Source organism: Conger conger, chromosome 1, assembly GCF_963514075.1.
Source record: "Conger conger chromosome 1, fConCon1.1, whole genome shotgun sequence".
NCBI classification, from domain to species: Eukaryota; Metazoa; Chordata; class Actinopteri; order Anguilliformes; family Congridae; genus Conger; species Conger conger.
This window is the reverse complement of record NC_083760.1, coordinates 93,098,103-93,123,602: the sequence shown is the minus strand read 5'-3', so window position 1 is coordinate 93,123,602 and position 25,500 is coordinate 93,098,103. Positions and strand designations below refer to the sequence as shown.

Sequence of the window (25,500 nt, the reverse complement as noted above, 5' to 3'; positions counted from 1 at the left end):
GTGCAGGCAGGAGCAGGTGCCAAAGGCAGAGGTTGGTTGTGGTGTATTGGGCCAAATGGGAGGAAATAATGAGCAATATTTTTTTTACTGTCAGTCCCAGGAGAGTGTCTCCCCTACTGTCAGTCCCAGGAGAGTGTCTCCCCCTACTGTCAGTCCCAGGAGAGTGTCCCCCCTACTGTCAGATGCAGGACAGCGCGTTTTCTTGGGACATTCAGTCTGCCCTAGCTTTCCCACATTAGAAATGAATCAGACTGAAGTTCAAGTAACTTCTCAACTATTCAACAACTGTTCAAATAACAAATCACACACACACACACACACACACAGTACAGAATAATTCCCCTTTTATTCTGGGCACATTCTACTTCATGGATGATTATTAATATGATTATCCACTCAGTGAGCTCTTTATTAGGTATTTATTAAACTTATTTTTTTGACTTATAGGGAGGTAAAGTGGATGTTTTGGGGGCCGATACTTCCAGTATATTGCTCCCTAATAAATAGCACGGTGGAAGCTAAATATAAACAACTACATAGCGTTGAAGTCTGGACTCAAAGTATGTGTTTCATGTTTTAAATACATAGCTATATGCTGAATACGATGGGATTTCAATGAGAAAAAAGTCCTGTTTTGCGTTTTTAGATCGACGAGGCTAAAACTCAGTCTCCCATGATGCTTTCCCTTTCATAGTGATGACATTTCCACGATTGGACCATCCTCATGCCACCGGCAGTGGTGTCTGTATTCATTTATCGTCCTGACTTTAAAAATCATAGATGTATGATTGTGTAATCAGTAGGCTATCGATGGCAGCCTGCAACCAATGTCAAGCACAGTTGGAGAAAAAAACCCCAGGGGCCCGAATGTTTTAGTGCCTCTCATGAGAGTGGCCAGCCAGGGATAAACTTAATCTTTGTTGTTGTGTTTGGTACACAAATCTGACCGTGTGCTTGTAACCAAGATATTTTAAAAAAGTAATGAAGAGCTGCATGTCAATCATTTGCTGACGATACGGAGCCGTGTGATTTTGTGGTTGCAGAGCGATTGAATGTTTTGTTTGCTTAAATTAAGTTGTTGCTGCTGCCATCTATGATGAAATGCAGTAGCATAGCATTTAGCAATGCAGTTCAGTGGGACATTCACTTTTCCTCCCTTTTGTTCTTCTGCTGCTATAGCCGATCCACTTAGAGGCTGTTGTAATGTCTGCTTATTTGTGTTACTGTCACCTTCCTGTCAAATTTGACCAGTCTGGCCCTTCTCCTCTGACCACTCTCATGAACAATGCATTTTGATTGGCTGATTAAATATTTGCATTGACAAGCTTGTGTACAGGTCTACCTAATAAGGTGATCACTGAGTGTATATTGCATGTAAGTAAATGAATTGAAGAAGTAAACACACATGGCTATATCCCTACAAACCTGATTTCCCACTATAAATCCCACACAAAGAAATAAGATCAATATAGGCGGATAAGAGCAGTTCTGATATGGAGGTGGTTCTAAAAACATTAAGTATGTAAATGTTATTTTTAAAAAGCAATTTTTTGAAATATGACTAAAAGTAGATGTAAACCAGTGATATGCAGTTCTATTCCCTAAACTTCCTTGCAGCTGTATAACACGAAAGCCCTGATTCAAACAAATGGAAATGAAAACTACAATTCTCCAAGTAAAATTCTCCAGTCCCAGGAGAATAAACATTCAATATGCCCTCGCTTTTCCAAATTAGAAGTGATTCAGACTGAAGTTCAACAATTTAGCTGTTTTAACAATTCAAAATATTCAACTGGCAAATCCCACAGTACAGGAAAAGTCCTTTCTTATGCTGGGCACATTTTACTTTAAGGATGATTATTTATTATGATTATATGTTGCATAAAGTAACTGAATTGAAGAAGTGAACAAACATGATATGAGTTCCCACTATAAATCCTACACAAGTCATCACACCCTGACATATGATGATTAGCCTATATTGTAATCCACCAAACTAAACAAATTATTAATCTTTCAATGTTTTCATCAAGCCTCCACTGAAAAATAAAAAAGTATGAAACAATAGTTTTCTGTTTAAAGATTCTAAAAAGAGTGACAGCAGAAGTATAGTATCACATAGTTTAACTTATATTATTGCTTACTGAACTGATAAGTTGACTAGTTATTCAAAGCCAACATTGATGCTGCAAGTCTATTTGAGACCACCTTTCCACAAAAACTCATAGATGTTAATATGTGGCCTTGTTGTACAGTTAAGCAGTAAGTATTAAGTATTACATAGTCAGTGAAATAATAAGAAAAATGGTTATCAATAGAATGCATATTTGACAGCACCCACAGACAGGTTGCCACAGTGATCTCAAATCAGTTTGATAATTCTGGTACTTTTGGTTTCATCATCCTCTTTCGGTTCTTAAAACACCTGGAGGCCCAAAGACTCACAGCATTGCTCCATCATCACAGTCTCTTCTGAAACGTCTGGAATGAAGAATGAATCACATTGTTTGAGAGAGACACATGCAGGCAGGTATGCCGTACTGAACAAACCAGGACACAAACAGCAGCTGCTGTACCGTAGAGCATGACATGACCAGAGATTTACGTGCACGTAAAATGCTGAAGAGGAGGGGGGGTCATTGACCATGTAGACATAGCAATATACCTGTGAAAATGTCTGTTTCTGTTTTGTGGTCATTTTCCCAGCTTTGGATTTAAATTCAGCCACTGTTGAAGTGGTTTCAGGTTATTGCTTCAGTCAAGATGGTTTTGGGAAACGCCTTGAATTTAAAGGAATATTCTCATGAGGAAAACCTTTGATGATCTCAGTGTGTAGATAATTTCAGGAAAACAGGGCCCTGGTCGGAAACACTCAGTTTGATAATAATAATAATAATAATAATAGATTTTATTTGTGGGTGCCTTTCAGAGCACTCAAGGACACCTTACAAGACACAGTAAAAACATCATATAAAACTAATCAATCAATAGCACCAACATGTTATATACAACAAGACATATAAAATTATCAACATAAAACATAAAACTCATCAATCAGGGTCAGGTTAAATATGCCAGTGTGAAAAGGTGTGTCTTGAGTCTAGATTTAAAAGTGAGGAGAGTGTCAATGTTGCGAATGTCTTGTGGCAGAGAGTTCCAGAGGCGGGGGGCAGAACGACTAAAGGCTCTAGATCCCATGGTGGTCAGGCGGGGGGCAGATGGTGTGGCAAGTAAGGAGGCAGAGGAGGATCTGTGAGTACGTGAGGGAATGTGGCTATGGAGGAGTTCAGAGAGATATGAAGGTGCCATGTTATGAAGGGCTTTGACTGGGAGCCAATGAAGTTGCTGGAGAACTGGAGTGATGTGATCAATGGAAGGAGTTCTGGTGATGATACGGGCAGCTGAGTTCTGGACCAGTTGAATTTTATGGAGACACTTGCGTGAAAGACCAAAGAGGATGGAGTTGCAATAATCAATGCGGGATGTAACCAGGGCGTGGACAAGAATGGCAGTGCTGGTAGGTGTAAGTGATGGGCGAAGACGATTAATATTGCGTAAGTGGAAGTATGCAGACCGAGTAACATTATTGATGTGTTTTTCAAAGGATAATGTGCCGTCAAGGATGACACCCAGACTCTTAACATGAGGGGAAGGGGAGACTGTGGAGTTGTCAATGGTGAGGGAGAAACTGTCAGATTTAGCCAAAATGGATTTGGTGCCAACGAGGAGAACCTCTGTTTTTTCACTGTTGAGCTTTAGAAAGTTGATTGAGAACCAGGATTTGATTTCCAGCAAGCAATCGGAGAGGGAAGTGGGCGGAAGAGCGGAGGTGGGCTCAGTGGACAGATAGAGCTGGGTGTCATCCGCGTAGGAATGAAACTGAATCCCATATTTCCTGAAAATATTGCCAAGGGGTAGGAGATAAATAATAAATAGGAGGGGGCCCAAAACAGAACCCTGGGGAACACCGGTGGTTACTGGAGTGGGCTGTGATTTCAGATTTTTGAGTTGGACAAACTGAGTGCGGCCAGAGAGGTGCCAGTGATTCCAAATGATGCTAGTCTCTCAAGGAGGATGTTATGTGAGATGGTATCAAAGGCTGCAGACAGATCGAGAAGGACAAGTATGGTTAAGAGCCCAGAATCAGCTGCCATTAATAGATCATTTGTGATTTTCACCAGGGCTGTCTCCGTACTGTGGAAGGAGCGAAAACCAGATTGGAATTGCTCAAACAGATTATTGTTGGTCTTGTGGGCTTGTACCTGGGCTGCAACTATTTTTTCAAGTATCTTGGTAAGAAATGGTAAATTTGAAATGGGGCGAAAATCACTCAAATTGTTAGGGTCTGCACCGGGTTTCTTGAGTATAGGAGTTATTGCAGCTGTTTTGAGAGATGAGGGAACAAGACCAGAGGTAAGGGAGGAATGTATGATAGCAGTGATTAAAGAGGACAGAGAAGGTATGATGATTTGGATCAGTACAGAGTGCCCTGTCACATCCTCACATAGTCCTAGAGTGGCTTCCACTGGTTACCTGGGAGGCCAGTCAGGTCCTCAGGGATCTGGCTTAGACCCAGCATCAAGGCGGTTGTCATCTGTGTCTTAATTTGATCCACAAGGTATTTCTGTGAGAGGTTTGAAAAACAAATTTGAAAATGAATAAATATAAAAATCTGATGATCTAATAGGCCCTGGTCCTTATCTTTGTTGCGCAGGTAGCTGTTGAAATTTCAGTGCACTTATCCCTGGTTATGGGTATGCTCTTTGCACTTTGTTGTTTGTTGTGCTTTGAATAAGAGTGTCTGCCAAATGCCATTAATGTAATGTAATATAAAAAAATGAATAAAGTGCAATAAAGGACATTATAAAACATTAAAATGAAAGCATATTATAAAATCAAACATATGCAAATATGCATAGTGAAACTTACCACATTCATATGGCCCCAGATTTAGTCCATTTTCAACTGTGTCAAGCTCTCTGATCCAGTGCAGTTCCCTCTCACTTAATTCTTTGGAACCAGTGACCTCCTCAATTGGATAGATAATCAGATCATCAAGACGATGACCATTCTTGGTGAAATGATCAGAGATTGGCCGCTTTTCATGTTTTCTGATGGAACCTCTGTGGCCTGTGAATCTTTTTTGCAGTGTGGTTGAGGTCTTCCCAACATATTGCACCTTGCATTCTTTACACTGGATGACGTAGATGACACTTGGTGTCTTACAGGTCAGGGATTGTGTGATTTCATATATGTTTGCTGTAGCTGCACTCTGAAATAGATCAGATCCCTTTAATATATGCTTGCAGCAGATGCATCCCTGGGATTTACACTCGTGAATGCCCCTGCGAGTGTCTGCTGTGCTGGAACAAGGACCTTCCTGAGCCATGGGGGCCGTCTCTGTAACAGTCTTCTCTGAGGGGAAAATGGGGTGTAATTAGGTTCCAGTGGCCTGAGGAATGAATGGAAGTGGATATTATAATTCCACATGTAGCTAATATTACATGACTCACCTTTATTTGTATTTCCAGTCTTAACTGAGAGATATGAATGAAACTTTTTTGTTGAAGGAGTTTATAGTGTCAGTCAGTCTCCTTGATAATGCTTGAGAATACATGAGATTCAGTGAAACCACCCTAATTGTAAGTTTAGATTTCTGGTTAAAAGGTACGGGCTGAAAATTGTGGTGAATACAAAAGGGGATGGGGTCATTGTTTTACAGTTTTTGACAATTGTTTTCACACTTGTCTCAATACCATGTGCAATTTTTCAAAACACTTAACACATTCACCATATCCATAGACTATGTGAACTAAACTGTGTATACTTTTGCATTGCTTTGATACAAAAGGCATTCAATCACCACTTCTTCCAAAATTCATGAATACCTCTCTCAGTCAGTGTTCACTACCAGCAAGAGTCTGAGCAAATACAGCGAATTTCGCAGACATTTAGATAATCTGTTCAAAACAGTTAACTTTCAGTTCAAAACCCCACAAAATTCTGATCACTGTGGATGGAAATATGCTGCATTTTGACAGACAAATGAAACTATATGCTTGAAATACTTAAGACAGATCATTCTGATTTTTGCAGAAAGTTTTAATTTTTTTTTGTTTGCAGACTTGTTACCATCCATACATCATACTTGCATTGACATGTGTATGTATATATGGAAAATATAGATGTAGTTGTCACTGAAGAGATTTTTCCACTATTACATTACATTACATTACATTACATTACATGAATGGCATTTGGCAGACACTCTTATCCAGAGCGACAAAGTGCATACCCATAACCAGGGATAAGTGCCCTGAAAGACCCTAGAGGGAAGTACAATTTCAACTGCTACCTGCACAACAAAGATACTTTTTTTTTCTTCAAACCGCAACACGCAAATGTATGAACAACCCCTTAACTAGCCAAACACTGCTTACCTAGCCAAACTAAAAATACTGATACACAGAAAGTAAATCACAGACAGTGATTACTATTACTATTACTGTCGTATATGTACTTTTTCCTCGGTATGAAAGTCTATGGCCAAATGCAGAGGACAGGATGGATGGGCCAGGCCAACAGTAGACTTATGATACTGATAGGCAGACAATATATGTGCAAATTACTGTATGTAGTGAAAATATTGCTATTTGGTATGTATTTGTTATTGATTGTAATGTATTTTGAGTAATTAATTGTATTGTATTTTTCTTTTCTGAACTACAATATATCGTAGTTATTGTATATAATGTTATTCTGGGTTTCTGATACAGTAAAACATTCACACATTAACCACACTCAGTCATGACATCTATTGTGAGAGGCAAACCAACAGATCAAAAGTTTCTTTAGCTGCTTGGCTTGAAGTATTTGCATATGCAAAAATAGAGGAAAGGGACACACATAATATATGTATTTAGCAATGTTCCAAGTTGTTTGTGTTTTGTAGTTCATTGAACTACAAAACACATTGGAGTGACAAAGTAGTCTTATGGGAGAAAGCATATGCTATAGTTATGGCAGCATGAGTCACTTTTGGGTGAAATATGAAGTGTTTTTGTGGTTGAAGTGCATTTTGCACCAAAGATTAACTGATGTGCTCAAGAGCAAAATTGAAAAAAGGTATTCTTGTGTTATCATCCCACGCCATTCTACTGACAATATCTCATTGAAGACATTTATTATCCATTCCAGAAAAAAAAACTGAACTAGGAAGTGGTGGTCAGCCATGTGTAATAACCAACTTGTATTAAAAGCCACTTCAATACCTGTCAATCCACTCTGTTTTGATTTCATCCAGCAGAGGACAGTATAAGCTGTCCAACGGTGTATGGCATAGGTGATTTTAAGTCAGTTGTGATCACTAAGACCACTGTATAACAAGGACTGAGATCCCTCCCACAGCTTTACGCTGCCAACTGTAACGTACACAGTATAATATTCAGTGCAGCCCATAAGTATTTGGACAGTGACACATTTTTATTGTTTTTGTGCTGTACTTCTAATTTTAACTTTACTCGAACTTTAATTTGCAAACAGTTGAAATAGAACAATCATATGTCTACAGCAAAATATTCTTGAAATTATTTATCAAGCAAATTAAATCCAGGTGAAATCAGTTGGGTGCCGATTGCTGAGAATGTGTGGAACCCTGAAACCTGTTTGAGTAACTGAATTTCCTGAGTTTACTGAATTTACTGAGTTTACAGAATTTACTGAGTTTACTGAATTTACTGAATTTACTGAGTTTACTGAATTTACTCAGTTTACTGAATTTATTGAATTTACTGACGCCCAATAGCAACCGGACAAACCTCCAGTCTGCCAGCATTGGCCACCTTATGGTTCCCTCACTACGAGCACCTGGCGGTCGAGCTGCACGTTCACACCTGTTTTCCGTTCTGGTTCCTCAGTGGTGGAATGACTTGCCTACCACTGTCAGGACAGCAGAATCCCTCCCCCTATTTCGACGCAGACTAAAAACACAGCATTTCAAACTCTACCATAGTCCTAACTCCTGATTTCCCTCCCCCCCCCCTTTCTGATATCCCTATCCTTCTTGTCTAACCGAAAAAAAATAAAATAGAATAGAATTGCACTTATGATGACTGTATGTTTAGAACAGCACTTAATGTGTATTTTACTAGTTATGGATGTGTTGCTTTAACTTTAACTTTAACTTAACCTATGTACTTTTAAGTCGTTTTGGATTCAAAGCGTCTGACAAATGACTAAAATGTAAATGTCATCTACAGCCAGAACTATCACTGGGCCACACAAGTCAAGCTCTTTTTGTGATTCAGAGACTCATGTTGGGGCCCCGCAACACCTTTCTGGCTTCAGGCCACCTGTGCCCTGGGGCCGGCTCTGGGCGGGGGGGCCGGAGACGCCGGTCTGTAGATTTGGGAGAGAGCGGCTCTGGGCGGGAGACACCGGTCTGTAGATTTGGGGGAGAGCAGCTCTGGGCCGAGACACCGGTCTGTAGATTTGGGGGAGAGCAGCTCTGGGCCGAGACGCCGGTCTGTAGATTTGGGAGAGAGCGGCTCTGGGCGGGAGACGCAGGTCTGTAGATTTGGGAGAGAGCTGAAGGGGTGCGTACCTGCAGGGCCTATGGCTTTCTCCACCCCTGCAAACCCCCGCCGTCCGAAGACGGAATTATTATTTTTTTTCTATGAATGGCCTTTTTCCATAAGACTTGCGTCACTCATCGCAAATACACCTACGGTCCATGTCACCTGGCCTGGCACGCTTCATTACATTATTGCCATTTTGGCAGACGTACATACAGTTGATTAGACTAAGCAGGAGACTGAGCTGGAGCTGGAGCAATGCAGGGTTAAGGGCCTTGCTCAAGGGCCCAACGGCTGTGCTGATCTTATTCTGGCTACACCGGGATTAGAACCACCGAACACCTCATTAAACAGCTAGAGGAGGGCTTCCCAACCAAGTTCCTGGAGATCTACTATGCTGTAGGTTTTCACTCCAAACCTAACAAAGCACACCTCATTCAACAGCCAGAACAAGGCTGTGCAACCTAGACCCACTCCTCGATCTCCAGGAACAGGGTTAGGAACTGCTGCTCTATCATATCCCACAATGCACCATGTCCACATAAATTCAGGCTCACTGGAGAGTGTCAACGGAGCCTTCTGTCCAGTTTCAGTTCTGCACAGAAAGCAAAGTACGAAAGGGGAATTGGTTTGTCTTTTTTTAGTCAATTGTGTAATTTACCAGTAAAATCCATTGTGCATACAACGCAACGACTTGGACGTTGCAGAAGTTTTCTGACTGCAGTAGGAAGATGGGCAGGGTTTCTGCTGTTCCTGACCGCAGTGGGGAGATGGGCAGGGTTTCTGCTGTTCCTGACCACAGTGGGGAGATGGGCAGGGTTTCTGCTGTTCCTGACCACAGTGTGGAGATGGGCAGGGTTTCTGCTGTTCCTGACCACAGTGGGGAGATGGGCAGGGTTTCTGCTGTTCTGACCACAGTGGGGAGATGGGCAGGGTTTCTGCTGTTTCTGACCACATTGTGGAGATGGGCAGGGTTTCTGCTGTTCCTGACCGCAGTGGGGAGATGGGCAGGGTTTCTGCTGTTCCTGACCGCAGTGGGGAGATGGGCAGGGTTTCTGCTGTTCCTGACCACAGTGTGGAGATGGGCAGGGTTTCTGCTGTTCCTGACCACAGTGGGGAGATGGGCAGGGTTTCTGCTGTTCCTGACCACAGTGGGGAGATCGGCAGGGTTTCTGCTGTTCCTGACCACATTGTGGAGATGAGCGGGGTTTCTGCTGTCTTTTCTGACTGCAGTGGGGAGATGGGCAGGGTTTCTGCTGTTCTGACTGCAGTGGGGAGATGGGCAGGGTTTCTGCTGTTCTGACTGCAGTGGGGAGATGGGCAGGGACACACAGACACACACACTCCCACACAAGCTCACACACAGACACACACACTCACACACCCTCACACTGACACACACCCACAAACATACACTCACACATAGACACACACACACACACACAGACACACACGCTCACACACAGAAACACACAGAAACACACACCCACAAACACATTCTCACACATGATCACACACAGACACACTCACAAACACGCTCACACAGACATACGCTCACACAGACACACTCACAAACACATGCTCACACTGACACACACAGACTCATAATACTCACAAACACATGCTCACAGACACACACTCACACACGCTTGCAAACTGACACACACTCACAAACACGCTCTCACACACAAACACACTCACACACACTCACAAACACATGCTCACAGACACACACTAAAACACGCGCTCACACACACATACTCACAAACGCACGCTCACACAGACACACAGATACACACTCACAAACACATGCTCACAGACACACACACACACTCGCACACACACACGCTCACAATCACACATACACACACACACAAACACACACGCTCGCACACCCAGACACGGAATCAAGAAAAAGCTTTTTGTAACCACAGCAGTCTGATTTCACTTGCTCTAGTTTTCTTTCTCTCTCTCTCTCTGAGTGCGTGTCATTTCCTGCTACCTGTGTGTAGGTGCGGACTGCACTGCAGGTGCACACACTCCCGAGGTTATTTTTAAAGATATTTTTGCATGTTCTGTTTGCGGTTAAAAAATAATTCTTCTAAGTGAAGCACATAGACATGTGCAGAGAAGCGTTTGCTTGTGAGACTGGAGAAGAGTTCAGGACTTTCACACCTCTGTCAATCAGCGAGCCTGTTTATCCGAACAGGCGTCTCAAAAGAACACCCAACCCTGAAAACAAGCTTCACATCCTAACATCCTGTCGTATGTCTCAAATGAACATTTCCTTGTTACATGCTCGTTAAATGTTCGGTTCATTCTCGATTTCGCCCTTTGTTTTGAACGCCTACATTTGCGCCACAGGGTTAGAATCCCAGTTGAATGCGAGACTCAGAGTCGGCGGGGTGTAGAGTCGTGCGTTTCACTCTTTTAAACATCACTTATGTATCCAGGTCAATCTCCGTTTCAGGGGTTCTGTCTTTAAGAACCGCTAACCCCTATTCTCGTCTCTCGTTTCCAGGCCTTGTGACGCTCATCTGCAGGACGGCACTGATTGTGTCGTCGTTTGACGGTCTCCAACTAGAGTGGAGGGCAGGAAGGGGTGGAGGGGTGGAGGGGCGGTGGGGTGTCAGAGTGAAGGCAGTGTGTGTGCAGCAGCCAGAGACCTGAGCTCCACGCCCTCCTCTCTCTCTCTCTCTCTCTATATATCTCTCTCTCCTTCTCCCCTCCTCTCCCTCTCCTCTCTCTCCTCTGTCTCTTCCCCTCTCCCCCTCTCTCTGTATCTCTCTTTCTTCCTCTCTCCCCTAATCTCCCCGGTTTTCAACAGAAAGAAGAGCACGGTTTATTTGCAATATATGTAGGCAAGGTCTTACACCAGAAAAAGTTGAATTTCCTGCTACAAATTTTGGGCACGATGTACATTGTTATGTTAAGGGCCACCAGCCTATATGTTTTATGGTAACACTTTACAATAAGGTTCCATGAATTGGCATGAACTAATGTAGTTGTAACCCAACTACTACTAGAAGTGAATCTGTACAGCTCTGTTAATATATTTGTCCATCATTCATTCATGTTAACAACTACATTAGTTATTGTTCCACGTTTGTAGATCACCGTTATCTACTTATCTACCGAAAATAACGTAACATTGTCATCATCTCGCCACTAGTACCCTACCAAAGTAAAACACAATTTTAAAGTTTCCTTTGACTTTCTCTGGGATTTGAAAAGGAGTAGGAACAAAAAAAAAATACACCTAAGGCAACATCCTCGTATCGAAATACCAGCAAGACCACCAAACCCCGGCAAAACAAATGATGGCTCATAACGACACGATGAGTTATTTAAAAAACTGCACATTATCTGGCAATGAGCAGATAAACATCTACAGCAAAGCTAACGTTAGTCCAATCTCTGGGGAGTTTAGTTCCACTAAAATACAATCATTTAAAGTTTTTCTTGATCATTTTAAAGATAAAGGTGATAGCCGTTGTATAAAAGCGTTAATGAACCACAGCTGAGTTTGACTGAAAGCCACCAGAAGTGCAAATAAAGAACCAGGTACTGTATGAACAGCCTCAGAGCAGTGAGGGTTACTGATAGCACAATGATTACCTCATACAGCATAAAGCCACTACAACAACATGCATTAGATATATAAAGTGTGATAATTATATAGGCGGTAAATCTTTGACCATTGAGGGACTCACCAGTCTTTCAATGAAGAGCCAGGCTCATCTGATCTTCACTTGTTTTGCAAGCTTCCAAATGAGTTTCTCTCTTTAATAGTCTACTTCAGTTCAGTAAGTTTCACCTCCATCACTCCTCCCCTGATCAGTTCCACACATTTTGTTTAGCAAAAGCATTATTTGAATAATCCTCACCAGTCAGACGGGCAAGGCAAAGGCGGGAGGTGGCATGGCTCTACACACAAAGGTCTACTGCACTGCCACTTCTGTATAATTTAGCTTTGGAAATAAGACAATGGTGAAAACGGTGAGAGATGAGGACGTACCGTAAGAGGAACACCGACCGGAGTGTTGCCCTGGGTGTGTCAGAGTGTCCCTGAGCAAAACACCTAACCCCCAATTGCTCCCGACAAGCTGGTTGGTGCCTTGCATGGCAGTCATTTGCCATTGGTGTGTGAGTGTGAATGAGAGGCATCAATTGTAAAGCGCTTTGGATAAAAAAAAATATATATATATATATATATATTATTTTGACATATATATTGCCAACAAATGTAAAAACCATGTGAGGAAGCATAAGCATGAAAAATGACATTACATGTCATGCAGCTGATGCTTTTATCAAAGCGATTTACAGTTGATTAGACTAAGCAGGAGACAATCCTCCCTTGGTGCAATGCAGGGTTAAGGCCCTTGCTCAAGTGCCTAACAACTGTGCGGATCTTATTGTGGCTACGCCGGGGATCGAACCAGCAACCTTGCAGGTCCCAGTCATTTACCTTAGCCACTATGCTACAGGCCAACCCTAAATATTGGGGCTGCCCCTAAATAAATACATGTCTGATAGCCCAGAAGAAATCTCCGCTTCGTAAATTGCTGTTGATACCCAAATTATCATGTTGCTGATTGTGTGATCTCGTAACAGGTTACAGTGGTAATGGAAAACCAACCTCCAGGTGTACTTAGGAAGAGCTGCTTCAATCTTAGCGACAAAGTTAAGGAATCCTTTACGACAGGTTGAGACACTTTAAGGTATTACCTTGGGAAGAATTACGCATAAGTCAAACCCAGGCATGGAACAAAGTTATCATTATTAACTCAAATAAAATAATTAACGCAAAATAAGTGGAAAAACTAAACAAGACTCACAGTAGAGGTGGAAAAACAAGGTGAAACAAAGTAATAAATAGATCATAAAAATAGTCATTTTTGTGGTCATCTGAAACTAACATATGGAAAATATATATACAGGTGCACCTCAAAAAAATTCTATATCGTGTTCTAAGTTAATTTTTTTCCGTAAATTACGTATCGAAAAAAGAAAATAACTTTCAGAACATAGCTTTCTCACCACAGCTGAGTTTGACTGAAAGCAAGAGAGCAGTGTGTCGTTCAGCATACTCTGTGGTCAGCACTCCAGCAGAGTTCTCATCATCTCTGCCATTTCATTTCTCAAAGAAATTCTTGCTTGAGCCGCCAGAAGTGCAAATAAAGAACCAGGTACTGTATGAACAGCCTCAGAGCAGTGAGGGATACACATCCCAGGTTATACACATGACCAGTCACTGACCACCGGTAGTTCTGGGGTTCAACCTTCCTTCCAATCTTGCATTCCTTACTTCCTGCTTTCTCTCCATTTCCTGTTCGTACATAGCACTAATATACTAATCCCAACTAACATAGAAGTTGTACAGTACTAATTATACTAACACACTAATATGTTTGTCAAACTTACAAACTAACATTCACTAGTTTTGGGTATTTGTAACTTTCCGTAAATCCTCAAATTGTGTCCGGGGTCTTTTATTTACTTAGGCTGCACAAAGCACAGGCCTTTATTTTGGGCAGGCTTGTATTCGAGGCAGGGCTTTACTTCTTATTAGGCTTCTGTTGTAGAATTTTATTCTTAGAAATAAAGTAAAAGGCTACACTTAAAGTGGGCCAACACTGTTCAACACTTCCTGTAACCGTTCAGAAATCAATCAGGAAACACCGTTTGGTAAGTCATAGTATCAGTCTTAACAGACTTAGTTTATTGCAAATATTCTCAAACACAATAAATCACATGCAAGTCCAGAATCCATAAAATAACAACGTGCCAGACATGCCTTCATGAACAATAACAAAGTAGCGTAGATAACAGCAAGTTAAGGATCTTTTTTTCCGAAAGTGCATTTTATTGTGAGACATGCGTTTCGTTTGGAGCAGCATACCGGTAGGCTATCAAAAGATTTTCACTTTGGTTTGGGATTTAATTTACTTTTGGACTGTTTGATTCTATTGCTAAATGTTGGGACTGATGGGCACTGAAATCTGGGGGGTATTTGATGGTTCACTGTTAAGTTTTATGTAGTTGAAAGATTTCCACCCGTCTGTTTATTGCGAGCCAAGGCAGCCGCTTTCATTCATTCATTGAACGTGCGCTGTGCTGTAAATACATGGAAACTTTATTGCGTAGCCAAGTAGCCTAAATTGAGTTAATTTTTTATTTTTATTAAATTCGTAGGCTGGAATGCCTCGCGTCAAAAATTGTGTTTAAATGTATACTGCTTCAGCCTTTGACAAGCTACTTAGAAGGGGGCGGCAAGTGACTGGTAGCTTGAGAGCAACGTGTTGGAGACCCATGGTGTAGGACAACAACTTTTCATTGGCAACAGTATTAAACCAACCAACAATATAAAATATTAAGAAGAGCTCTTTTATTTCATTGAGTTAAATCGAAACAATGTCTTCTAGTGCTCATGGACTGATAGCCCTACTGGTAGGCAATATTACCCCGGCTTGTATTTGGGGGCCGGCTTTTATTTGTCCGAATCGGCCACGCCCCCGGCTATTATCCGAGGCCCGGCTTCAAATAGAATCCCGGACAAAATTTGAGGATTTACTGTAACTAACTTATTAACGCATCTCAAGTTTCAATTCTGTTCTGTAACTCCGCCTCCCTATTCTATCACTGATTACTTGCTTAGTTTCAGCGAAGTATTCGCACCTGTCTCTCTGTATCTCTGCATCTCCTGATTCTCTGCAAATTGTCTACTCCCTAGTCCGGAGCCGTTTGTATTACATGTGTGTCTTTGTGAATCCAGTCTGCGTTTTAGTTTCCCCCTCGTTATTGTCCTATTACCCTTTCATGTGTCTCACCTGATGTTTATTTGTTAGACCGCCCTCACTCCCATGCCCCGCCTAGTTTGTCTGATTCCCCTGTGTATTTATACCTGTCCTTTTCAGTTGCACCCTGCTAGTTCGTCTTGTCCTGTTTCTGTTCCCGAGCCCTTTATTCCTTCCCCCCTGGTCTAGCCCCCTTTTTCCTGAGCCATTGTTCCTGTATCCTTGCCCCTGTTTATTGGATTTCCGGTTTTGACCCCTGCCTGCTTCCCTGGACTCTTCTTTGGTTGTTGTGGATATCTGTGCCTCTGCCTTGTTGGACAGACCCCCTGGTTTTTGACCCTGGCCTGTTTTTTGACTCCGCTCTGTCTGCCCCTGCTGTTGCAATTAAATCCGCCATTCTTTCTTCACCCCGGTCTGCTTTTGGTTCCTCTGTTCCCCCCGGCATAACACATAAGGCATGAAGCCACTACAACAACATGCAATAGATATATAAAGTGGGATAATTATATAGACAGTAAATCTTTGACCATTGAGGGACTCACCACTCTTTCAATGAAGAACCAGGCTCATCTGATCTTCACTTGTTTTTCAAGCCTTCCGGGTTTCTCTCTTTAATAGTCTACTTCAGTTCAATAAGTTTCCTTTTCTCAATACACCACGCCATGCGTGTATGTGTGTCTGCGTGCGGGTTTGTGTCTGTGCTTTTGTGTGTTTGTGCCTGTGTGTGTGTGTTTGTGTGGACGTGCATGTGTGTGTGTGCGTGTGTGTGTGTGTGCATCACCTCCATCACTCCTCCCCTCATCAGTTCCACACATTTTGTTTAGCAAAAGCATTTTTTGAATAATCCTCACCTGTCAGACAGGCAAGGCAAAGGCGGGAGGCGGCATGGCACTACACACAAAGATCCACTGCACTGCAACTTCTGTATCATTTTGCTTTGGCCCTAAATAAATACATGTCTGATAGCCCAGAAGAAATCTCCACTTGGTAAATTGCTGTTGATAACCAAATTATCATGTTGCTGATTGTGTGATCTCGTAACAGGTTACAGTGGTAATGGAAAACCGACCTCCGGGTGTACTTAGCTGCTTTAATCTTAGTGACAAATTTAAGGAATCCTTTACGGCAGATTGAGACACTTTAAAGTATTACCTTGGGAAGAAATCTGCATAAATCAAACCCAGGCATGGAACAAAATTATCATTATTGTTATAACTTCCGTAAGGGGATGACTGTCACCTTACTTATATCTCGCTCTGTAGAAGGCCCTGTTTAAAGATTTTGGTATCGAAATGTTTCGTTTTGAAATGTTATCTGGTTATGTCCATCAAAGACATATGCTTTTTAATTAAGTAGTTCCTCATTGAGAAAATGTTGCCTTGATAGGTTGGTGAAAAACCTGGAAAAAAACACACCGGGCATATTTTTCTTTAATTTAAACAGTCAGTGTGTTCTAAATAAACATTGTTGATGTAATAGATATTTCTATTTATATTGTGTGACAAGTGACAGGTTGTCTTTGTGAGTTTCTAACTGTTTATTATATTATTGCAAGAGTATTAAAGGTATACATAGCACTGCCAGTTGCACAAGTGTTGAAATAACTCTGAGATGATGCGCTGAAATTGAGTGAGTCAGAAGTTAGTAAGTAGTGTGACAGGCATCTCCGGTCTCTCCTACTGTACTTTGAATATGTATGTGCATCACCATTCTTATATCAGTTATGGTATATATTATGTAAATTTTACATTTTATATTTCTTTCAACAGAAAACAGATGCATTTAAGAAAAAAGATAGTGATACTTGAAAAATATGTTTTTGAGACAACTTTCATCATCCACTGAAGTGTTCTGACAATGATCAGCTTCTCCATACAAATGACTCGAAATTACTGCATTTAGAATAGGCTACATTTTATTGACAAAAGAACATTTAACGAGGTGTGTCAAAACAGAAACCAGACCTAACGCGACAGGAGAAACTAACATAAAGTTCTTGGCTAAACTGGGGGGAAATACAACAGAGACCCCTGCCATGCTGAAAGAAGTGTCCGTGGGCAGACAATGTCTCTGACCGTGCAGCCGGTGTCTTTGAGTGGCACCAGCGGTTCAGAGAGGGAGGGTCTTGTGGTCCTTGGAGAACAACTTGTGCACCATCTTTGCGCACAGCTACATTTTCCACCAAGATGATCCTCGTGATTGTCAGTCTGCGATTCATCCGCAACAGTTAATTCGCCTTTCGCTAAGCCACACCCTAGAATGCAGACTGGCCAATCACAGCGCAGCCAAGAACAAGCTCCGACAGGGGTCCGACACTTTCATGACAGCGCTCCATTGCCTCTAGTGCAGGCGTCTCAGATTTTCGTACTTTTCGACACTCGTTTTTGTGGACTATAAAATAGTTATGGTTAAACGTTGTGCCTGGGGCACTTGTAACACTGATATTCGTTTCCCAGAGAGGTTGGAGGGGGGGGGGGGGGGGGGCGTTTTTTCCCCTTCCCCAAACCAAAATCAAACCCTGACAAGTGTCGCCTGTGGATAAATCTTTGTGGACATCCTCACTTTCAGCTGAACCCCTCAAGGATCGACAGGCACACTTGTGTGTGTTCTGAGGCAAGTTTTGCCTTTAACCCTACAGTAAAGTTACACTATTCGGTATTCCGTTATTTCAGGCTATAAATTGTGTTCGCTAACCTAAAATATGAAGAATCAAAGGTGCTAGCAAGTAGCAAGCAAGCTTAGCGATAGTTTAGCTATCACGTAAACACAGTCTGGATTCTATTTTTTGACAACATAAGACTAGCAGCTAGTTGTTGACTTATTCATGATCTATTCATGAGGAGCTAACCGAAATATCACCTCGTTGATTACAGCTAACATTGCCTTCTTATGGTTATGATACGCTAGCATACAAGGCTCCTGGATGGAATGTTATATGTGCTTAGTGCTTTTGCTTTGTAATAAAGATGATAATAGTGAAGCCATTGTTCCTGTATCCTTGCCCCTGTTTATTGGATTTCCGGTTTTGACCCCTGCCTGCTTCCCTGGACTCTTCTTTGTGTGTTGTGGATATCTGTGCCTCTGCCTTGTTGGACTGACCCCCTGGTTTTTGACCCTGGCCTGTTTTTTGACTCCGCTCTGTCTGCCCCTGGTGTTGCAATTAAATCCGCCATTCTTTCTTCACCCCGGTCTGCTTTTGGTTCCTCTGTTCCCCCCGGCATAACACAGGACAGGAGAAACTAACATAAAGTTCTTGGCTAAACTGGGGGGAAATACAACAGAGACCCCTGCCATGCTGAAAGAAGTGTCCGTGGGAAGACAATGTCTCTGACCGTGCAGGTGTCTTTGAGTGGCACCATCGGTTCAGAGAGGGAGGGTCTTGTGGTCCTTGGAGAACAATTTGTGCACCATCTTTGTGCACACCTAAACTTTCCACCAAGATGATCCTCGTTTCATTCCGATTGTCAATCTGCGATTCATCCGCAGCAGTTAATTGACCCTCTGGGTGTTGGCATAAGATCTTGTCGTTGAGGGTCGTTCAGATTTCAGATCATCCTCCAAGTCGTCCCGCTCCTCTCCCCATTTTCACCCCAAGGTGACGAAGCTCATCCATTAATAAAACAAGATATTTTATTCTGACTAGTTCGTAGTTTTGTTAATATCTACTTGATTTCCGGGGGTAAATCATACTATTCTTAGATTGTTAGGCGCGTACATTGAAATAGCCTCAATGGTGTTTCATTCTCATGTCACAACAACAATTACTGTTTATTGTAACAATTTTACATTTGTTGAATTCTGAACGGTTAAAACTAGCGGTTGGTTTTCAAAAGTCAACGTTGTTACTCGGGCAGTAAGCAGCATACCGTTGGCTAACGTTACTTCTGAGTTTCTACACCAACCGATAATGTGATGGATTATAGTTAACACTGGTCATAATTAAGTCGAAGGAAGGAATGGTTTTATAGCTCATTTGTGTATGGTTTATCAGAGGATATCCAAGGAAATTATACCAGGTGGGTTTGGCCATACATCACTCAGGGTAATTAGCATTAGCTAGCTAGCGAGGATAGCTAGCTAAATGTTTAACTGGCTGCCAATGTTAGGTAACATTAACTACTTACTGCAAGTTGCTAGCTAGCAATATAGCTAATCCGTCACGTTAAACCTAACCGGCAAAGCAAACATCGTCCAGGAACGTCAGGGCAGATGAAATGTACCGTAACAAGGTAGGTTAATTTTAGTGATTGTAGCGTTGCCTGGGCGTTAATCCATATTAGCTAGGCAAAATACATTTATTTATTTAAAGTGGCGCCCTTTTCAAATACTTGTGTAACCTAGCTAATTTAGGCTATGTTAACCATACCGCCTCCATTCATTCATTGCTCACTGGGCCAGCAAATTATGGACAGGTTTTAAGTGACATTAATTTAACTTTAGAGCAGGTAATGTTATTGCAAATACAGGACAAGTTTACGTTGAACAGCAGAACATGCAGCCATGCAGTTTAGGATTTAAAGACAGGTGCCCAAGTCCATACACGGATGTCTGGAGAGTTAACGTTACTGTGTTATAATTTTAACCTCGAATGGACTTGATATCCATTACATGGTAAGTATTTTTGAATGATAACAATAAATACACCCCCATCCAAAAACCCAGACAGGTGGCAAACAGAACAGTGGACTAAATAAAATGGAGGAGTCTGATGAAGTGCCTCTAGGCTCAAAAGGTCACTTATATTTTGGTATTCATAAATGTATACAGTGTGCAGACTTCCTTTTTATTTAGTATTTTTAAAATGTGAATCATATTCATGATATCTGCTTGGATAGTCACCTGACTTGCCTGGATTTACATAAAAACAGAATGTTTTTTAGTGAGTGAGTGCTTGGTGCTGTGGGGTGTACCCAGATGTGACTTGTGTTGGCTCAGGATCACAGATGAATTATATTGCCCATTAGGAGAGGTCAGGTCTCCATGTCTCAGGCTTTGTGCTGGAGGACTTTGCACTGGCCCCTGCTTTGTGCAGGCAGGAGGTACCAAAGGCAGAGGTTGGTTGTGGTGTATTGGGTCACAAAGGGAGCATTAAAGGACAAGAGGCCAAATGGCTTTGGGAGGGCTGCTGAGAATAGAGCAAAGAGGGTTCTGGCAGGACTGGAAGAAGGGACTTGCAAAGAAACTGTAGCCTAACTGTGTTTCCCATCTTTCGGACGAGACGTTAAACTGAGGCCCTGACTCACTGTGGTCATTAAAGATCCCATGACACTCTTCACAAATAGTAGGGTTCCCCGGTGTCCTGGCCACTTCCCAAACTGACTCTTTCAACATGCCACCTTATCATTCCCTGATTTCATTGGCTAAAAAAGAGTTCTCTCCCTCTCCACCTCAGCTGATGTGCGGTGAGCATTCTGGCACAAAATGGCTGCCGTTGAATCACCCAGGTGGGTGCTACACATGGCGGTGGTTGAGGTGAGTTTCCCCCTCATCACCATGAAGCACGTCAAGTACTATATATACAGTCAGGTCCATAAATATTTGGACATTTGGGTATTGTTATTTTAGCTGTCTACCACAGGATAATGGAGTTGTAAGTAAATAATGAATATGGGTTGACTTTCAGCTTTGAGGGTATTTGCATCTAAATCAGGTGAACAGTGTAAGACAAATTAACATCATAATTAATTAAATTGTAATTCTTTTTATACTTGGTTGCATATCCTTTGCATTACATGACTTCCTGTCCGTGACCTATCAACATCATCAGAGTCTGGATATCTTATTTTCAGGTTGTCCTACAAGCGAATAGGGGTGTGAACGGCTAAACGTTTAACAAAACGTTACAAAAAAATTGATAACCGATTTTGAAATTGGTGAAAATGTAAACTCAGTTTAAAATAGATGCATGTTCATCACCAGGTGTATTATCAGTGTAAACTAACAATCGACAAGCTTCAGTAGTTCGAGCAAACAATCTGGCCATGTCAGGGGGTTTAAAATGCACCACAGGGAATTGAATGCTACAATATTAGAGTTATCAAATAATTTATGTTGCTGTTGGTTGACTTATGGCCTATTGTAACTTTATGTCATTTGTCAGGTTCACAGAAGATCCGTGTTTATTCGTTGACACGCAAATTCTAACTACGAGCACACTGAATGTAGCTTTTCACTATGCTGTATCTGTTATGTCGGACACTGCTGCGACAATGCAGTATCGTGTTTAGATGTCTTGTTTGACGTCACGTTTTCGCGACTTGTGCGTGTTCGCTAATTAAATAGTAACCTAAGCTCCGAATGTAACTCCGGTTTCGTCTCGTCTACTCAACGCAAGAGTAGCTACATAAAATGAACAAGGCGATACATCATTGGACAAATATTGCGCAAAATATTACTATATGCTGTTTACATTAAATCCACAAGCTACAGTCGTACAAGCAAGCAATCTGCGGCCATTTCAGAGGGTTAAGAGTGCAAACACCGCATGGAATTGAATGCTACAGTACTATAGTTGTCAAATAATTTCTGTGTGTTTTAAATCTGAAGCTGTCGTTCATTTATGGCTTATTGTATGGCGCTTGATGGCGTTTTTCATCCGTGTATATTCGTTGACACGTGAATCAAAACAAACTTCACTTTCCACTTTATCAATATCAACATAAAAATGAACAAAGCAATACATTATCATTAGGAAATTTATCCATCGGATATTGAAAGCAAAAATTCCCTGCTTTCAGCGAAAAATGGACAGGTTAATCTCATCACCACGATTGTACCGTTGCATACAAATATATCAAATTGTACAGAGACCTCTATTGGCATGAAGGTAAAATCATTCGACCAGTCGCCTGTGGTAAAATAGACGTGTTAGCCTATATCAGGCAAATATTGCGTGAGTGCACAACTCCTCTGTAAGAAAGTTGTTAACAGCAACATATTTACAGATTTCAGGCCAGTCTAGTCTATCAGGCAGAAGCCATAGGGAAGTGGGATGACCGATGCATTTTTTTTAAATGACACATGATGAACGAGCTTCTAGACGTAAACTACAGGGATTTACCTACATATTTCTGCGGTTACACTGCACAATGTCAATGTAAATGTCAATATTTAAGTTGGCAATTAGGCTGACTATTATCTGACTTACAATGTTGACATTTAACTATTGAGATGGCCAAAACTAAAGTTTGAAAATGCAATTAAATTTCTCATTAATCCAGTTAAAAAAAGTAAGAAAAAAAACATAAGCAGTCATAAGCAGTATCGGTTAACCGGTTAACCGTTTAAAAAATGGGATGGTAACTGTTACAAAAACGGATTTGTCACATCCTTACAAGTGATACTAAAACTCTTTGCATTGAATGAATCTCTATGAGAATTGGGGGGTGGGACAAGATTCAGATGTAAATTATGCTGATTCAGTATGTAACACATTTGTTGGCTGAATGGCTTTAAGTCATAAAGGGTCCAAGGTATCAAATGAGCCTCAAGCATCATGTTGATGTCAGATATGCAGCAGATATGGATGGTTCACTTCAAAGGTTGTTTAAATACCCTCAAAGTAAAGATGAAAGTCTGCACTTTGAGCTCATTATTTACTTCCAACTCCAATATCCTGTGGTAGACAACTAAAATAACAATAACTTTTAAATGTCCAAATATTTATGGTCCTGGCTGTAAATTGAACTATTGATCTATCTTTCTATCTAACTTGTACCTACCATTCTCCCATGGCCTTATTATGTGCCTTCTGTCTCTATGCACATACACGAGAGGGGTAGACATAATATTGCACATTCTTTAGCCTCATTACAAACTGTATTAACTCATTGTTGTCATTACGTTTTGAAATACCTTTGAAACACTTGTCACGCTACAGCATGGTTTTATCCTTACATACTATTTCATTATGCTCTCTTATCCAGAGCAACGTACAGTTGATTAGACTAAGCAGGAGACAATCCCCTGGAGCATTGCAGGGTTAAGGGCCTTGCTGAAGGGCCCAATGGCTGTGCAGATCGTATTGTGGCTACACTGGGATTAGAACCACCGACCTTGCGTGTCCCAGTCATTTACCTTAACCACTATGCTACAGGCCGCCCCTACAAATGGTTTCAGGTTTGTTGATTGTCCATACCTACATATGGTCATTGTTCTGAACATGCTAATTAGTCTTTAGTGGGATAACCGTGAGAAGCTGTGGTTGGTAACAGGTGTTTTCAGCACTATGTTACACTGCAGAAGAGTTACAGCCACAGTATTGTACTTCATGCACCTCAAATTGGAATATTTTTCTATCAACTGTAGAGAGCCACGACTCTTGATGCGGGAAACACATTACGAGTCATTGGTATTGTAAAAGCTGTTTATTATATAAGCTGATTGAAACAAATGGAAATGAAAACTACAATTCTCCAAATAAATTGAAGTCCAGACCAAACTGAGGAAAGGCACACATGTCAACTGTCAGTCCCAGGAGAATAAACATTCAATGTGCCCTCGCTTTTCCAAATTAGAAGTGATTCAGACTGAAGTTCAACAATTTAGCTGTTTTAACAATTCAAAATATTCCACTGGCAAAGAACAAATCCCACAGGACAGGAAAATTAATTTCTTATACCGGGCACATTCTACTTTTAGGATGATTATTGATATGATTATATATTGCAAAAAGTAACTGAATTGAAGAAGTGAACAAACATGATATGATTGCTGTATTCCTACCACCCTGAGTTCCCACTATAAATCCCACACAATTCATCACACCCTGACATATGATGATTAGCCTATATTGTAATCCACCAAACTAAACAAATTATTAATTTTTCAATGTTTTCATCAAGCCTCCACTGAAAAATAAAAAAAGTACAAAACAATAGTTATCTATTTAAAGATTCTAAAAAGAGTTACAGCAGAAGTATAGTATCACACAGTTTAACATACATTATCCCTTTACTGAACTGATAAGTTCAATAGTTATTAAAAGCAAACATTGATCCTGCAAGTGTATTTGAGACCACCTTTCCACCAGAACTCATAGATGTTAATCTGTGGCCTTGTTGTACAGTTAAGTATTAAGTATTACATAGTCAGTGAAATAATAAGAAAAATGGTTATCAATAGAATGCATATTTGACAGCACCCACAGACAGGTTGCCATGGTGATCTCAAATCAGTTTGATAATTCTGGTGCTTCTGGATCCATCATCCTCTTTCGGTTCTTAAAACACCTGGAGGCCCAAAGACCCACAACATTCCTCCATCATCTCAGTCTCTTCTGAAACGTCTGGAATGAAGAATGAATCACATTGTTTGAGATGGACACATGCAGGCAGGTATGCCGTACTGAACAAACCAGGACACAAACAGCAGCTGCTGTACCGTAGATCATGACATGACCAGAGATTTACATGCACGTGAAAGGCTGAAGAGGAGGGGGGGTTATTGACCATGAAGATATTGCAATATACCTGTGAAAATGTTTTGTGGTCATTTTCCAAGCTTTGGATTTAAATTAAGCTAACAACAGCCACTGTTCAAGTGGTTTCAGGTTATTCCTTCAGTCAAGACGGTTTTATAAATATAAAGGAATATTCTCATGAGGAAAACCTTCTCAGTGTGTAGATCGTTTCAGGAAAACAGGGCCCTGGTCGGAAACACTCAGTTTGATGATTTGGATCAGTACAGAGTTCCCTGTCACATCCTCACACAGTCTTAGAGTGGCTTCCACTGGTTACCTGGGAGGTCAGTCAGGTCCTCAGGGATCTGGCGTAGACCCAGTCTCAAGGCGTTTGTCATCTGTGTCTTAATTTGATCCACAAGGAATTTCTGTGAGAGGTTTGAAAAACATTTTCAATTTGATTGTTTTCTGTAAAGTGATCTTTATTGAGGCGTTATATCTGAACTGAAGTTTTTTTTCACGAACTTATGAAAACTGTTACTGCCTTGCATGCTTTATTATACCATGAACATTGCATAAACCACCCCCTGGAGAATTAGGTGTTCCATGAAAGCAAGCTGAAAACGAACCTGCAGATCACTGAACTCTTTCAGCATCTTCGTCTTGGCATTGTGGAACATGGTGTTTTTGAAATCCTCAATTGCACTTTTAAGTTTCCCTTGAAGCT

General features: G+C 41.3%; 1 long non-coding RNA gene across 1 annotated transcript; it reads right to left on the bottom strand.

Annotated features, from left to right (window-relative positions):
* Positions 1-749: 749 nt before the first annotated feature.
* On the bottom strand, positions 750-25,461 carry LOC133141942 (uncharacterized). Its single transcript, XR_009710145.1, has 3 exons — positions 25,403-25,461; positions 4,534-4,624; positions 750-2,481 (listed from the first exon to the last, which is right to left on the bottom strand). It is a non-coding gene; the product is annotated as an uncharacterized LOC133141942 (long non-coding RNA).
* Positions 25,462-25,500: the final 39 nt, after the last annotated feature.